Source organism: Clinocottus analis, unplaced genomic scaffold, assembly GCF_023055335.1.
Source record: "Clinocottus analis isolate CAN_PGR_092001 unplaced genomic scaffold, fCliAna1.0.p SCAF_2, whole genome shotgun sequence".
Classification (NCBI taxonomy): domain Eukaryota; kingdom Metazoa; phylum Chordata; class Actinopteri; order Perciformes; family Cottidae; genus Clinocottus; species Clinocottus analis.
In genome coordinates, this window is record NW_027175931.1 from 14,338,268 (window position 1) to 14,356,449 (window position 18,182).

Consider the following 18,182-nt stretch of genomic DNA (forward strand, 5'->3'; position numbering starts at 1 on the left):
GTCTCTCTTTTCTCATCAAGTCAAGCACGGTAGAAATGCGGCTCGCTCCGCCCACTTTACCGGGTCTGCATCGACGGTGACTTGTGTGTACCTTGGATGGCCAAATATCCCAGAATGCATTTCACCCCAGCAAATAGAAATGGCAGAGGAAACGACACACAATTGTAAGTTGAAACTTTCTAAATATTACTGTTGTTAACTCATGTGGGACCGTCAGTAAACCAGCACCGGGGCCTCAGCGCTCACGATGCCCGGCTAAAACAGCCTAATCTCAGCAAGTCTTTTTAGAGTTTGCCGGTAGTATTGACGTCTGTTGTACAGTTAAACATGAGCTATAATTTGGGTTGTTTGAATCGAACGAACAATCTTTTGGCCTCAATAGCCTATTGTTTGTTTACGGTAACATTAAATCAGTTTTATTATTACAATTACATTTGAATTTAACGTTGATCTAGAGCGCTGCCTTTTAACTTCTGACCGACTTTTTAGCTCCTCTCTCTCCGTATTATACAGACTGGGTATGCCTTTGATGTGCATCATAACCTACAATTTAAATTAAGGGACATCTGAGGAAGACTGGCGGGTGGCCCATGAGAGCCTTTTCACAGGACAGCGAAATTCCTGCAAAATTGGATTGGAGTGAGTATTGAGTTTGAGTGCTTTTCTCTTGCGTCTAAGGGTTGTAGCTTTGTGCAGTCTCAATCTGAAACATTTAACATCTTATTGAAGAGGGTTAGGGTTGGACCCATGTCACTGTGGTTCTATGTTTTGCACAAGGACTATGTTACCACAGCTGACCTGGGGGACAGTGTTAAACAGGCCTGGAAAAAATGGAATAATTTTAAGATCAAATACAAGGTAATCTCTTTTTTTAAATTATATTTCAACTTGATATGATTCCCTGAAAAGAGTAGTTTGCCAGTCCAATTGTGAAACCTAACAAAGACAACAGGGATACAGTGAGTGCTTTTTGGGACTGTGAATACATTCAAACAGTCCGCCTCACAATGTAGTAAAAAATTCCCTACTTTTAGGAGCTTAGGCACCCGCCAACGGGTAAAGGGGTGGAGGCCGGTAGTGTGACAGCTGCCACCTGGCAGTGGTACAGCGTGATGGATGCTGCACTCCAGGGGCAGCATTCCATCAGTCCGCCCCTGATAGTTGCAGCTAACCTGACTGCCACGGCAGGTGGTAGCGTCAGTGCACCGGCTTCTGCCCCTTCTACCGAAGAATCAAGGGGTGCCAAGGAAGCCAGCAGGAATAGAAGCATGAAAAGAGAGGATGTCCTGGACTTCCTGAGGGAGCAGTCAGAGAGAGACAAGTAGAGGCAAATGGAGATGGTGGCCAAAGAGGCAGAGAGCTGCAACAGAGCGGGCAGAAAAATTCCTGTCTCCGTTTGAGAATCTTGTTAATAAATTGTAAAGAAATTTGAATTTCAACCCAGGATATTCATTTGTGAAAGCAATTTTATCCACACAAACAAACAATTAATTACAAAGTCCTGTTTTTTTACTGTTATTTACAGTCAGTTAGATTTGCATTAGACAGAACAAGAAGAAGAATGTTAGAAAAATTCACTCGAGCCCTTGAAGTAAAATCATTGAAGTAGGAACATTTATTCGTTGCAAGAAAGGAGCAGAGTCAGAAGTACAACGTGAGAGACAAATTGCACATCCAAGACTCCTCAAAGATTTCTCAAAGAACCACCTCTTAAATACTCATCATGACCCACTAACAGAAACCTTCATTACGTCCTCGGCCTAACCGTGAACCTTTCCCCTCATCCCATAGAGTGGTTTGCAAGAATTGGTCATATGATAATAAAGGAACTGCACGTTCTATTCAGACAGAAACCTACAGATTCCCTAGTCTCATTGCTATTAGGAGACATGCTGAGTTTGTGTGTAAGATTAAACAGAGACAGTTCAATGAGAAGTGAAACAGTAACTGATTAAGAGTAAATATTTTTTTCTTCCAACAAAGAACATTGCAAAAGACTATATACACTAACTTAATGTCCCCTGCTGCCAGGCAAATGTTGTGTAGCACACAAGATGCACCGATCACCTTTGGGGCAAACAGCAGTCTGATTTCCAGAGCCCTCAGAAAAATGGAGCGCCAGCGGGTTTTTTAAACACCAAAGGTACGTTCGATGATGTTCCTTGTCCTGGCACGGTGCCTGTTATAGCAGGTTTCCACTTGGCCTGTGAATTAACGTTTACATAGAAAATGTCAGGTGTCAACAAAGTAACAATTTGGTGTGTGTGTGTGTGTTTGTTCGTTCTTATTTACTTGCCACAGGCTGGCGGTAGGGTGTCATAATTGCAACTGGCTGCTGCAGACACGGGTACACTCCATCTCCCAACAGAAAGTACTCGGCTGGTGGGTAAATGGGACTTTGGTGTCACAGATGCCCTGCAGAAAAAGTGAGGGGAAAAGCTTCCGGTTAATTTATGCCCTCTTGTGTTCTGCAGGAGGAGCAATCCGGACATGACAGCCATCGATGGCACCGGCAGCTCAGCGGAACGCCTCATGGCCAGCAAGGTGAGCAAAGCTGGCCCCCACCTCCTCCATCTCCTCAGGTTTGGGGAAATGCACAACTCTGTGGAGGATTGTCATCATTTCATCAACCACGTTGTGGACGATCCTGCACACCGTGGACTGGGTCATGGCGAAGACGTCGAAGGTGACCCTGAAGAAGGCACCACAAGCAAGCCAGCACACCGTTACCGGCAGCTCAAGCTCATGGTTCAATCCATGGTCTTTTTGCCGGGGCAGCATCTGGACCAACATATGTTGATGCTGTTTCTGGAGAGCCTGTAGGCTGGTCTCAGGTCAGCATCAGACCAGAACATGCAAAGAATCGGAACATGGTCCTTCAACAGTGCCTATTGCTGAACAGGACTCTGGTCCTGTTAAAAAAAAATAAAAAACAGTATATTATTTCAAATATTGTTTATTAATTGTTGTAACAGTAATGTATGTAGCATATAATTTGGGTTTTGACTCTTTCATAATAATGATTTCTAAATATGAATTGTTGAAGTATAAATGTCCCTCTAATATCTCACCTGTATGGTCAGGTGCTTCTTATGCCGAAGAAGGTTTCTGAAAATGAATGAAAAGTACTTTATTAATCTCCAAGGAGAATTTTTTTTGTCATACTAGCAGCATCCCAATGCAATAAGCTAAGCTAAACACACAGATAAAATAAAATAAAGAATAACAGGAACAGGGGTAACAGATATATACATAAGTAAGAAATAAGTATAAATATATATATACATATATATATATATATATATATATATATATATATATATACATATATATATATATATATATATACATGCAAGCAAGCGAAATGAATACATACATATATATATATATATATATACATATATATACATATACATATATATATATACATATATATATACATATATATATATATACATATACATATATATATATACATATATATATACATATATATATGTATATATATATATACATATATATATATATATACACATATACATACACATATACGTACACACATACGTACACACATACATACACACATACATACATATACATATATTACACACCTACCCGTGGCCCACACACATACATACATATACATATACATACATATATATATATACACACATATACATATATATATACACATACATACACATACACACACGTATACACGTATACATACATACACATACATACATGTACACATACATATATACATACATACATACACACATGCATACATACATACATGTACAAATACATACACACATGCATACATATATACATGTACACATACATACACACATGCATACATACATACATGTACGCGTACATATATACATACACATATACACACATGCATACATATACACATACACACATACACATGTGCAAAACATACACAACAAGCAAACACAGCAGTGTATTATTCGGAGGTTAAATTAAATGCAAACTGAAATTAAATTAAATGCAGTGTATTCAGGGGGTTGGTTTAAATTAAATGTAAATTCAAAATGGAAAATGTAAAAAAAATATGTATTTTTGTATGTATTTTTAAATATGTATTTTTCTATGTGTTTTAGTGTAGTAACACACACCTTTCTCACCGGAGTCCAAAAGTCACTGGAGCCTGCATGATCTCTGTATTGTAGACATGAATATTCTGTTTGTGTCTGTCCTCGTTCATGATTAATGTACCAGACACAGATGAGGTTCAGTTGCTTTAGTTTAATGTGTAGTAGTGTTTGTGTATCTAACTGTACAAGGACAATTGCACTGATGATCAACCTCAGAAGACAAATGGTAGGCGTGTGTGTGGAATATAGGCTAATGGATTAATATTTAAATAATGTTATGTTACTGTAACAAACCTCTACCAGGCCTATATAGATTATATTTTATTACAACAGTCATACAAGACATGTTAACAGGACAAGTGTTTTAATTTAAAGGTATTTTCTATGTAATCGAGTTTCTTTTAGCTATTTCCTTCATCCAATATGAAAGAGAATAGATATTAGATACGGCTCCCTGTATAATTAGTACCTTACAACAGCAGCATAATCTACATTAAACTGAATGATCATGTCCCTAAAACAATAAGTTTTATACAATATTAAACTACATTAATGTTTCTTTGGGTGTACAAAGTAAACTGTCAAGTCTATCTATAAGTTGGAGGATGGGTTACAAAGAAGAACAATAGGTAGTCAGGTTAACAAGAAGCGTAATGTTAATACAGACTTACAAAGCAATAGAGACATGCTATTAAAACACATCTCCTCTCCGCCCCCCAATGCACCGCGGTGGCTCTTTCCTGGATCCGCCTCCTGAATTCGGCCGCCTCCTCTTCGGCATCTTGATAGAGATAGCCGACTGCTATCACAACCGCAATGCTCCGGTTCCGATCCATTATACATAATATATCTATGATATATGATATGTAATATATCCATATATTATATCAGCAAATCCCAAAGTGTGGGCCGCGAGAGGTCATTTATAAATAAATAGAACATTTTTAATTTTCAATTTTGAAAAGTTTGAAATTAATAGAAAAATATTTATGATTTAAATTACGTGTAATTCTTTTACTGGTGTAACAGAGGGTTCATTTTGCTGTGTGGTACTAATAAAATAATAACACGATCGTTCTTCAGCCAAGCCGGCAACTTCTTTATTAATGTCTTCCCTTTTTCACCACCAACATTTCTCCACACCTCTTCTTCTGTTTTCTTCCTTCAAAATAAAAGCCCCGGAAACACAATACAATAGCTTACATTGGCAACAAAGACGATGCCTGCGAAATAAAAGGCGGTTTTGGATAAAGCAGTGAGAACAGTAAATTTAATCAAAAGTCGTCCACTGCACCCGTTTGCCATATTATGCGCAGTGATGGGAAGCGACCACTAGCATCTTCTCCTGCACACTGAAGTCCGGTGGCTTTACTGGTAAGGTGCTCAGTGACTTTTTGAACTGCGTGACAAAGTCAGGACATTTTGTGTGAACTCCCGGTTTGAACTGTCAGACCAATTCTTTGACTTCCAGTGACTTTGAAGGTTGGCGTATTTGGCCGACATTTTTGGGTTCTTAAATGGACTTAATCTATTTCTCCAAGGAAAAGCAGTGACCATGTTTCATGTCCAAAGTAAGATAGAAGCCACAATAAGGAATCTGGAAGTGTTGGACAGAAGAGTAGTTCAGAACAACTACAAGTCCTTGGACAATCTTTGTGAATTTCTCAATAAAGAGGAGAAGCAGATCCCAACCTCCGTGGCCAACCCTGTCTCCTCCAAACTACGTTCCCCCAGAACTAAAACGTATTTTCAATTACGTTCACCAGAAATGTATTTTCTCTCTGATTACATTGGTGTTTGTTGTATTACAAATACGTTGATTATACGCGTATTTTAGTTTTATTGTTTATTACAAATACGTTTAGAATCGTGTGCTTGTGTTATTGTTTTCTTGCTTTCCCGCTGAATTTATGCATATTTAAACTTCTAAACTCTGCTGAGGAAAAGAAAAGGGCCGGTGTGAGACCGGTAACGGGGCCGGTCTGAAGATCGCTTGGTCGCCGGTGTGAGGTTGATGTGCCGGAAACGGCCCGCTACGCACCGGGGACAGTAACAGCCCTCGTCCCGCCAGGTCCGGGACGGTAACAGCCCGCGTTGCGCCGGGTCCGGTCTACACTAAGTCGGATCGTCAGTGTCAGCTGACACTGACATATGTTTGTGTTTAACATTATAAAACAGTTCTGAATAACCAGTACAGTTAACTGATGTGAAAAAAACAATGCGAAATGGGGCACCCTCTTGTAGTATTAAAGTACATATATATAAGCTCCGGAGAAAATGGTATACAAAACATACATTGTAGGTTAATACATTTGTAACGAGTCCGTGTTACTTTGTGAGTCCCGACAGGCACAAAAGAGGGCAACACAATACCAGCTTGGTTATTAATGTTCTTTATTTTGGTGCACTCCCTCTGAGGACACTCAATGTCTCTGCCGTTTTCTGGCGTGTCGACGCTGCGTCCCACTCCCGTTACACTGCCGCTACTACGGCTTATTATAATGGGGAGAGACACAAGACACAGATTAGGCACAGCTGAGGTAGATTACCGCTCATACCACGCACCTATTCCCTGAACCACTCACTCGCTCCGTCCCCTCCGCAGCTGAGCGCAACCCCACCCCACTACCACAACATTTTTAATCGGTTAAATTTTTTGAAGTGATTTAATAATCCATAGTTTATGTTTTGATCAGAGTTACAGGGCTCTCAAGTGTTAGGCATTGACTCATTTCGTCTTAAGTCACGCCCTCCCGCCACACAGCTGTTCGGTGGCGTGTATCCTAATGTCCTGCATATAGAGCAACATCGAATCAGAATCAGCTTTAATGGCCATGTACCTTCTTACATACATGGAATTTTACGCCGGATTCTGCGCTTCGTACTTCTTTTCAAAACTAGCGACAAATGCAACAAATGCGGTAAGCAAAACCATGATGCAAAAATATGCAAGACAGGTAAGACACAGACACGGAAAACAGTGCATGAACTAGACACAGAATTAGATGGAATGCTTTTTGGCACAATGAGACTTGACCAACCACAATCCAAAAAATACAAGTCCTGGTTTTCAAGCATAAAAGTTGCCTGTCCAGTTAAAACTGAATACAGGAGCAGAGGCCACTTCAGGTATTCAACTCCATGGCGAGGAAGACCAGATGGGAGAAGAGTGGAAAGTTTTCTTTGAAACCCACGAAAACAGTGCTGATAGCATAGGGGCGAGGTTGTAGTCTGAAGGGATGCTCACATGTTCGGCGTCAAAGGCCCAGGCAGACCTCACATTTTATGTGTCAAGGCACTTCACCGTACCCATCCTCGGCAGGGAGGCTTGTGAAAAGCTCAGCCTGATCACAAGAGTGGACATCGACACATTGGCTGTGAAACATTCAGCGACAAAGGAAGAACTTATATCAAAACACCCATCAGCCTTCAATGAACTTGGTGAGTTTGATGGAGAATATCACATTCACACAGACCCCAACGTCACAGCAGTCATACATGGATGTAGAAAAATACCATTTGCAATTATGGACAAACTGAAAGCTTCACTTGATAGTCTGCTGCAAGCTGATGTGATTGCAAAAGTGACTGAGCCCACATCATGGATAAACAGCCTGGTAGTCACTGAAAAGAAAGACAAAAGCAAGCTACGGCTCTGTCTGGATCCTAGTGACTTAAATAAAGCGATCCTGAGACAGTATTACTCCATTCCCACGACTGATGAAGTGCTGAGTAAACTTGCTAGTGAGAAAATATTTTCTGTGCTTGATGAGAAAGATGGTTATTGGCAGGTGAAGCTTGACGAGGCATCATTGCGGCTGTGCACTTTCAACACTCCGTGGGGGAGATACAGATTCAAACGTATGCCTTTTGGAATCAAGTCAGCAAGTGAAGTTTTCCAGCAGCGCAACTGTGACATTCAGGGAGTCCATATCATAGCAGATTATATGATCATCGCAGCATCCACAGAAGTGGAACATGATGAAATACTACAAAAGGTAACGCAAGCAAAAAAAGCAAACTTAAAATTCAACAAAGAAAAGATACAATTCAAAGTGGACAGTGTCAAGTACATGGGGCATGTGGTCACTGCAGAAGGAGTAAAGGTGGACAACACAAAAATAAAAGCCATCCCAGCGATGCCATCATCTGAGGAAAATGCAGGGCTATAGCAAATGTTGGGCATGATAAAATATCTTGCTCAATACATTCCAGGTAAGGCCATCCTCACAGTGCCTTTGAGACAGCTGCTGCGCAAAGACAGGGTGTGCTATGGCAACACCAACATGATGAGGCCATTGAGAGACTCAAAGAGGCCCTTACCGATGCACCTGTGCTCAAGTTTTTTTGATCCAAGGAAACAGCTTGTTATACAGGCTGATGCATCCAAAGATGGGCTGGGAGCGTGTCTGCTTCAAGATGGACACCCAATAGCCTATGCATCAAGAGCATTTACTGAATCGGAGCAGAATTATGCTCAGATAGAAAAAAAGCTCTTGGCCATCGTGTTTGCCATCAAAAAGTTTCATCATTACGCCTATGGCATGATAGTTGATGTCCAGTCAGACCATACACCACTTGAGAACATACTGAGAAAGCCCTTGGGCGCAACAACATTCAGACTACAAAGCATGCTACTGCAGCTACAGCGATATGACCTGAATGTCATCTACAAGCCAGGTAAAGAGATGCTGATTACAGATACGCTGTCCCGAGCAGTCATACAGGACCAAGATACATCAGACGACGACATGGCTGATGATAAAGTGATATATGCCTTGGAGTCCACAGAGTCACTAGAAAAGCTAAAAGGTGAGACACAGAAAGACGACACCCTGCAACTTCTGCAAAGCACACACAGAAAAGGCTGGCCACACCACAAAAAACAGGTGGACATGCAAATGGCACAATACTGGCCCATCAGACTAGGGCTGTCAAAATTGCTCAAAAATGACATTTGAATATTCGCTTTAAAAAAACATGTATATTCGAATTTGTGGTTGCGCATGCCAGTGCGCAATAGGTATACATACACACACACATATATATATATATATATATATATATATATATATATATATATATATATATATATATATATATATATATACACACATATATACATACATATATATATACATATATACACATACACATCTATATATATACACTACCGTTCAAAAGTTTGGGGTCACCCAAAGAATTTTGTGTTTTCCATGAAGTCACACTTATTCACCACCATACGTTGTGAAATGAATAGAAAATAGAGTCAAGACATTGACAAGGTTAGAAATAATGATTTGTATTTGAAATAAGATTGTTTTTACATCAAACTTTGCTTTCGTCAAAGAATCCTCCATTTGCAGCAATTACAGCATTGCAGACCTTTGGCATTCTTGCTGTTAATTTCTTGAGGTAATCTGGAGAAATTGCACCCCACGCTTCTAGAAGCAGCTCCCACAAGTTGGATTGGTTGGATGGGCACTTCTTGCGTACCATACGGTCAAGCTGCTCCCACAACAGCTCAATGGGGTTCAGATCTGGTGACTGCGCTGGCCACTCCATTACCGATAGAATACCAGCTGCCTGCTTCTGCTCTAAATAGTTCTTGCACAATTTGGAGGTGTGTTTAGGGTCTTTGTCCTGTTGTAAGATGAAATTGGCTCCAATCAAGCGCTGTCCACTGAGTATGGCATGGCGTTGCAAAATGGAGTGATAGCCTTCCTTATTTAGAATCCCTTTTACCCTGTACAAATCTCCCACCTTACCAGCACCAAAGCAACCCCAGACCATCACATTACCTCCACCATGCTTAACAGATGGCGTCAGGCATTCTTCCAGCATCTTTTCATTTGTTCTGCGTCTCACAAACGTTCTTCTTTGTGATCCAAACACCTCAAACTTGGATTCATCCGTCCACAACACTTTTTTCCAGTCTTCCTCTGTCCAATGTCTGTGTTCTTTTGCCCATCTTAATCTTTTTCTTTTATTGGCTAGTCTCAGATATGGCTTTTTCTTTGCCACTCTGCCCTGAAGCCCAGCATCCCGCAGCCGCCTATTCACTGTAGATGTTGACACTGGTGTTTTGCGGGTGCTATTTAATGAAGATGCCAGTTGGGGACCTGTGAGGCGTCTGTTTCTCAAACTAGAGACTCTAATGTGCTTATCTTCTTGCTTAGTTGTGCAACGCGGCCTCCCACTTCTTTTTCTACTCTGGTTAGAGCCTGTTTGTGCTGTCCTCTGAAGGGAGTAGTACACACCGTTGTAGGAAATCTTCAATTTCTTAGCAATGTCTCGCATGGAATAGCCTTCATTTCTAAGAACAAGAATAGACTGTCGAGTTTCAGATGAAAGTTCTCTTTTTCTGGCCATTTTGAGCGTTTAATTGACCCCACAAATGTGATGCTCCAGAAACTCAATCTGCTCAAAGGAAGGTCAGTTTTGTAGCTTCTGTAACGCGCTAAACTGTTTTTAGATGTGTGAACATGATTGCACAAGGGTTTTCTAATCATCAATTAGCCTTCTGAGCCAATGAGCAAACACATTGTACCATTAGAACACTGGAGTGATAGTTGCTGGAAATGGGCCTCTATATGTAACGGAGTTAAAAACACACTGTCATTTCCTATTTTCAATGTGTTTTATTTTTGTTTGTTATTCAACAATCTTGTTGAGTGTGTATGAATTTTATTTTGAAAAGTTGAGTCTGTTTCCTGCGGAGGTTGCGTTTTGCCTTTTCCGCACCTCCTAGGCTCCCGTAGTTCCGTCTTACTTTCACAAAAGTGAGTTACCGTTGAAGGTAAGACGTAGGGAGAATATGTCGCACTGTTTTGTTTTATTCTTCTGAAATGTAACCGTTTGTTGTACACGGTGATGGTCGCTGATGCGCTCGCGGTGTCCAGCTGTTGGGTTGATAGTTTGGTCGGTAGAAATGCGTGCTTTGTGGGTGTTTTTATTTGGCGCCAATTGTACTGTCCATATCCGGCCGCCTTGTCATATATTTTCCCTGTATACGTTGTTCTGTGTGTTTAGGAGGTTCATGTGCGGAGACAGACTGGAAGGAAATGTATGTGTGTTGTCTTCTGCAGGTATGTGTTCTCTTTTGTTATTTTACGGTAGTTCCGTCTTACTTGCACAAAAGTGAGTTACCGTTGAAGGAGGTTCATGTGCGGAGACAGACTGGAAGGAAATGTATGTGTGTTGTCTTCTGCAGAAAAATAAACAAGTGCTGGAAAAATTCAACGGAGCCGACTTCTTCTGTCCTGAACACGTCCGTTACATATACACCTATGTACTGTAGATATTGCACCAAAAACCAGACATTTGCAGCTAGAATAGTCATTTTCCACATTAGCAATGTATAGAGTGTATTTCTTTAAAGTTAAGACTAGTTTAAAGTTATCTTCATTAAAAAGTACAGTGCTTTTCCTTCAAAAATAAGGACATTTCAATGTGACCCCAAACTTTTGAACGGAAGTGTATATATATGTAATATATATATATATATATATATATATATATATATATATACATATATATATATACATATATATATATATATATATATATATATATATACATATATATATATATATATATATATATATATATATATATATATATATACATATATATATATATATATATATATATATATATATACATACATATATATACATATATATATACATATATATATACATATATATATATACATATATACATATATATATATATATACATATATACATATATATATATATATACGTATATATATATACATATATATACATACGTATATATATATACATATATATATATACATATATATATAAATATTACACATACATATATATATATACTCATACATACATATACACACACACATTAGAGCGGAAATTCAACTATACCCGTTCTAATGCAGTCAGACGTAGATGTCAGATGTTCACTCTGCGGGAAGACGTTGTCGTTTCACCAGCACAACCAGGCTAAACATCTCAACGCATAGCATGTTGATTGGCGAGGGGCATTCAAGAGGAATGCGTCAAACCAGCCTCACAGAACAACGCAGACCAAAATTGTCAAAATTGCTCAAAAATGACATTCGAATATTCGCTTTAAAAAAACACGTATATTCGAATATATTCGAATTTCTGGTTGCGCATGCGCAGTGCGCAATAGGCACGTCAATAACAGGGCAAATTAATACGAGACATAACTACTTGTATAGGTAATTTAATTAAGTTTAAACATATTACATATTATAACAACATATTACCTACACAAAAATAAGTAAATTAACTAATGGCCAAGACAGCAGACATTGGCCTCTCTCTCCCTCTCTCTCCCTCTCCCTCTCCCTCTCTCTCTCTCTCTCTCTCTCTGGATGATTTGTCCAAGGGGAAGGATGTAGATGATGAAGAGGAGGGGACCAAGGACGGAACCTTGGGGGACACCATGGGAGGTGGAGGATTTACAGTTGTTAATGGCAATGAATTGATGTCGGTCTGAGAGATAGGAGGTGAACCAGAAGAGGGCAGTGCCGGTTATGCCAAGGGAGTGCTGGAGACGGGAGAGGAGGATAGAGTGGTTGATGGTCTCAAAGGCGGCGCTGAGGTCAAGGAGGATGAGGATGGTGAGGAAGCCAGAGTCAGCAGAGAGAAGTATGTCATTGGTGATTTTCAGTAGGGCGGTTTCAGTGCTGTGTTTTGAACGGAAGCCGGATTGGATGGGTTCGTAGAGATTATTGAGATTGAGGTGGGATTTGAGTTGAGATGCAACAGATCTTTCAAGGATTTTGGACAGGTAGGGGAGATTAGAGATGGGCTGGTAGTTGTTGGGACAGTGAGGAGTTGATGATGTTTGTGATGAGAGGAGAGAGTGAGGGGCGGCAGGCTTTGACTAAGTTAGAGGGGAGGGGGTCAAGGGCACAGGTGGAGGTCTTCATGCTAGAGACTATGGAGCAGAGGTCCATTTCAGTAATTGATCTGAATGATGAGAGTGAGTGGCTGGGGGGTAAAGGAGGGTCATGTTGAGGGCTAGGGGCGAGGTTGTTGGAGTGGAGGAGGTCGCCAACTGGTTGTATATAGAAATTATTTTGTCATTGAAGAAAGAGAGAAATTAGTTGCATTTGCTGGTGGTGAAGGAGGTGGAGATGGTGTCCATGGGCTTGAGGAGTTTGCTGATGGTGGAGAAAAGTGTTTTGGGGTTGTTGGAGCCAGATTGGATGATGGAGGAATAGTGGGAGGAGCGAGCGTTGTTGAGGGCATCTTTGTATAGTTGTTGGTGAAGTTTATAGGCATCTTGGTGTACAGTGAGTCCGGTTTTCTTTGCTAGGCGTTTTAGTTGACGGCCCTGCACTTTCAGATGGCGGAGTTCGTCAGTGTACCAGGGGGCGGAGTGAGTAAAAGAGACAAGTTTTGATTTTTTGGGGGCGATGAGATCAAAACAGGAGGAGAGTGTATCATTATAGTAGTTAACCAGGGCGGTGCGGGAGGCAGTTGTAATGAGGGCAGAGGCAGAGACGATGGTAGCCAAGGAGGAGGAGAGCAAGAGGGGGTTGATCGACTTGGTGTTCCGGAAGGTTATGGTACGGCTCTGTTTAACATGGGGGGGGGTGAGGATGTCAATGTCCAGGGTCAGAGCCAGGTGGTCAGAGATGGTGAGGTCAATGCTGGCGAGATTGGTGATGGTAATGCCGGAAGTGCAGATCAGGTCAAGAGTGTGTCCTTTTTGTGGGTGGGAAAGTCGACATGTTGGGTGATGTTGAAATAGTTGAAGATGTCCAGAAGTTCGGTGGAGCTTGCGGAGTTTGGAGAGTCAACATGTATGTTGAAGACTTTGAGTAGCAGAATGCATGGAGAGATGGCACAAAGTTGTGTGAGGAATTCAGACAGATCAGTGGGGAAAGCAGGGTTAGGTTTTGGGGGGGGCGGTAGATGACTGCAGTAACCAAGGGTTTGGAACCAGACAGTTTAAAAACAAGGTGTTCAAATGAGGAGGGAGCCGGGATGGTTATTGTACTTGTCGAAATGTCTTTGCGAAAAATTGTGGCTAATCCACCACCTCGCCCATGCTGGCATGGCTTGTCCATGTAAGAGTATCCAGGGGGTGTGGTTTGATTTAGTGAAAAATAGTCTTGTTGATTTTGCCATGTTTCCGTTAGACAGAGAAAGTCCAGATTATTGTCAGTTGTGAATTCATTAAGTACAAAGCCCTTATTGTTGAGGGATCAGGTGTTGAACAGAGCAATCTTGAGGTGAGGATGAATTTTGACACGCTGGGGAGCTTTGGTAAGGGGGCGGAGCCAGGCAGCTCGCCAGTACAGGTTGTTGTGTTGACATGCAGGAGTATCAGCGATATGCTCAGCTGACCAGAGCCAGGCAGCTCGCTCGCACAGGTTGTTACGGTGGCGACGTGCAGGAGGAGCGGCGATACGCTGTGCAGACCAGAGGGAGGGGATGAAATTAGTGGATTGAACAGGCTGGGTAAATAAACTTTCTGCGGGAGGCTCGGTGGATGTAACGGCGAAGGAGTCCGAGTGCTGCGATGGTTGTAATGAACGGAGGAGCGGAGAAGTTGTTGAGTCTGCGGAGTTGCGATGTGGAATATTGTAGGACCATGGCAGCCGGGGATGTGATGACAAGTCTGAGGTGTTGTCAGAGCAGGACAGTTGGGAGGCCATCCAGGCAAGAGTATCCAGGGGGGGCGGGAGGGAGCCGGCTAGCTCGTCAGTAGCCGCCGGCTAGCGGGAGACAGACAGCTAGTCAGCAAGCTAGTCACAAAACATGACCACACCGCCAAATGAACAACAAGAACCGAAGTAAGTGGACTATAAAAATGGCATAAACTTTAGACAAAAACTGCAGAAAAACAAAACAAAAACTCAAACTGCGTCTAACGGAGCGGTGTTAAATTCGCCAGCGTCCCCGCGAGCCACGACAGATTAAAGCGTGTCAAACACCGATAGTGGTTCTGACAGATGAGTAATGTCAGCTTCATTTCTTGGTATGTTTTATGGTATGTTTTCACAAGAGATATGAAGAATTTCAAAAATAGTATGTGTATATATATATATATATATATATATATATATATATATATATATATATATATATATATATATTCAGCTTTAGGACCAGATTATAACATTACACTTGTGCCTTAGGACAATAGTGCATCATTATATACAGAGCTGAGACTGTTCTGCAATTTTAGATGTAAAACACATGGGTATGTATCATATGCAAGTGACTTTAAAAAGTGAATTTAAGAAATTATATACAATCTAGAAAATTACCTGAAATCTCTCTGAGTTAGTCGGCATATCATCCAAAAGGAGTTGGGTTTTAGCCCTTCCCAGCTGGACTATGTTTTTGCATTGCCTGAAAGGAGAACTTTTGAGGTACTTTTTACTGCCTACACCTTGTTTGAGCAATGCCTTGAGCGCTTCAATCAGAAAAAGAACAACAACCCGAGACTTGAAAGTGCGACTCATCCCTCTCTCCGAACGCGAATCGAAAGCAGTTGCTGTTATGTATTCTGAAAAGGTAACGACTGAAGACTTTAGCACATGGTTATCCTTCCAATGCTCTGTTTTACGGAGCATGGAGCTAAAAGATGAAGATGGCATCAGAACTGGGGCCAGACGCTTCTTTGTGCGACTGAGGAGAGGCAGGGGCTCTGGGATACTCCAACACCTTCCCTACAGTATCCAGCTGGGATCAATTAGGGGTCATATTTTCTATGCCGGACAGCCAAAAACTTGCAGGAAGTGTGGCTCCTCAACTCACCTTGTAGCCAATTGCAACACAACCTTCTGCAGGAATTGCAAGAGCACTAGCCACATTACCAAAGACTGTGACCAGCCAATGATTTGCAACCTTTGTGGATCAAACACTCACCCATTCAAGGGTTGCCCTGAATTGTATGCTAACCAAGCCAGAGGTCATAACCAAAGTTTTGAACACCCTGAACCTCCACCAACAGAGGAACACTCCAATGGCAAAAAGGAGCAAGACAGAACAGACACCGAGGCAGAACCCTCTAATCAGAACGAACAAAGACCCCATGACCAGCAGCAACCAGACCCCTTTGCCTCCGACCAACCTAAACCACCAGCTGAGGGTAAACATCAGGCACCCAATCCTCCACGGGATCAAAAAAACTCCGGATAGGAGGAGACTACACTAATCTCCACTGGACGTTGTCAGAACGTGCTTCCCGGCACCGCAGATCTTCAGGCTCCGCAGGACCATAGAAGCCAAACGCAAGAGACCTGGAGCTCCAACTCTGATGCCACAACAAAGGTTAATGCTCAGCCCTCTCAGACCGCCACCCATGAACAACCTGATCAATTACAAAACGGAAATACAACAGTCCCAGGCGGACCTACCAGCCGGACAAGCAGCGCTGACCTTAATAACAAAGGGTCTCTCTTCAGCCAGGAAATGTAGAGACCTACTGTACCTTATGTTTGCAGACTCGACACGCCACGGCTGTACAGCCAGTGCCCCTTGTCAAGAAATCAACCAGACTATATCTGGGGAGAGGGAGGCTCCTCCCACATCTTCCCCCCTTCCTGACAAATAACATCATGGGATTCGTCCATTTAAGCCCACTTTGTCTACCTCTTCCTCCTACCTAGACCCCCAGTGCTTGTCTGCTTTCTCAATTACCACCCAAATGAGTTGTGCTGCAGGGGGGTAAGAGGAAAGTTATAATTTCCAAAGGAAGAAGAACAAAAAGGAAAACCCTCTCCCCTATGGTTTGAAGCTCTTCGGTAGACTGCTGATATCCCTCAAAAAACAGTAATGCCATCCCTTAAGGTTGTAACTATTAACACTAGAGGCCTCAATGATCCCATTAAGTGTCAGTCCGTTTTCAGTTTTCTGCACAGAAATGGCGGTGACATTTTTCTACTCCAGGAGTGCTCTATTAGCTTCAAAGAGAATTAGGAACTATATGAAAACAGATGGGCATTTGGACAGTCAGTATGGTCAGGAGACAATAAAAACAGAGCCTCTGGTGTGGCAATTCTTTTCAACGGCCAACAATTTCACATTCAGAAGGTTGAGAAGTTTATAGATGGTAGACTTCTGTTGGTAGATTTAGAAGGGAATGGAACCAAAATTAGAGTTATAAACACCAACTGTACCAGTCCCCTTCTCAGACCACCGCAAACTCACCTGCGGGTCCAGGCAACTGGAAACTTAACACAAGCCTACTAGACAACAAAGAGGTGGTGACAAGGTACAGAGATAAACTTAATCAACGATCCCCAAGGTATATCTGGTGTTGTCAACTCCTTCTACTCTGAGCTTTACTAAGACAGAGCTAGATGTGAGCAGGCAACCAGCTTCTTTTCATCGCATTTATCCACAAAACTGAACAACACAGATAAATAACTTCTCGAAGGAGATTTGACAATTAGTGTGCGAACCAAAGCTATGCAGAGCATGCAGGGTAATAGAGCTCCAGGTTTGGAGGGTTTACCAAAAGAGTTTTGTAGCACCTTTTTGGGACCAGCTTAAAGCCCCTTTGTTGCAAATATTCAAGGAAAGTTTCTCTAAAGGTGCTCTCCCACTTCTTTAAGAACAGGTTCCATCTCCCTTTTTAAAAAAGGAGTTAAGAAGGACCTGAAAAACTGTAGGCTGTTGACTTTACTACGAGTGGATGTTAAAATCCTGTCAAAGGCACTTTTCTTTAGAATGCAACTGATAATTGATCAGTTGGTGAGTATAGACCAAACATGTGGAGTCCAAGGTCGATCCATGTCTGACAACCTAGTCCTCGTGAGAGATTCTTACCTGTTTGCCCAGGATCATAACCTGGGCAAACACTCTGCATCTTAGGGCTGGACTTGGAGAAGGCCTTTGATAGTATTAGTCACCAATATTTTAAAGCTATTCTGTTCCAACATAATTTTGGCAATCATTTTGGAAGATGGGTAGACTTGCTTTACACTGACATTACTAGCACAGTCTCCGTAAATGGAAAAAATACAGCACCTTTCAAAGTAAGATCCAGTGATGGACAAGGCTGCCCACTATCCCCCGC

The 18,182-nt window shown here is 41.7% G+C and overlaps 1 long non-coding RNA gene across 1 annotated transcript; it reads left to right on the plus strand.

Annotated features, from left to right (window-relative positions):
* The first annotated feature begins 560 nt into the window (after positions 1-560).
* Positions 561-2,368, plus strand: LOC137791028 (uncharacterized). Its single transcript, XR_011077974.1, has 3 exons — positions 561-639; positions 2,032-2,143; positions 2,302-2,368. It is a non-coding gene; the product is annotated as an uncharacterized lncRNA (long non-coding RNA).
* The last annotated feature ends 15,814 nt before the right edge of the window (positions 2,369-18,182 follow it).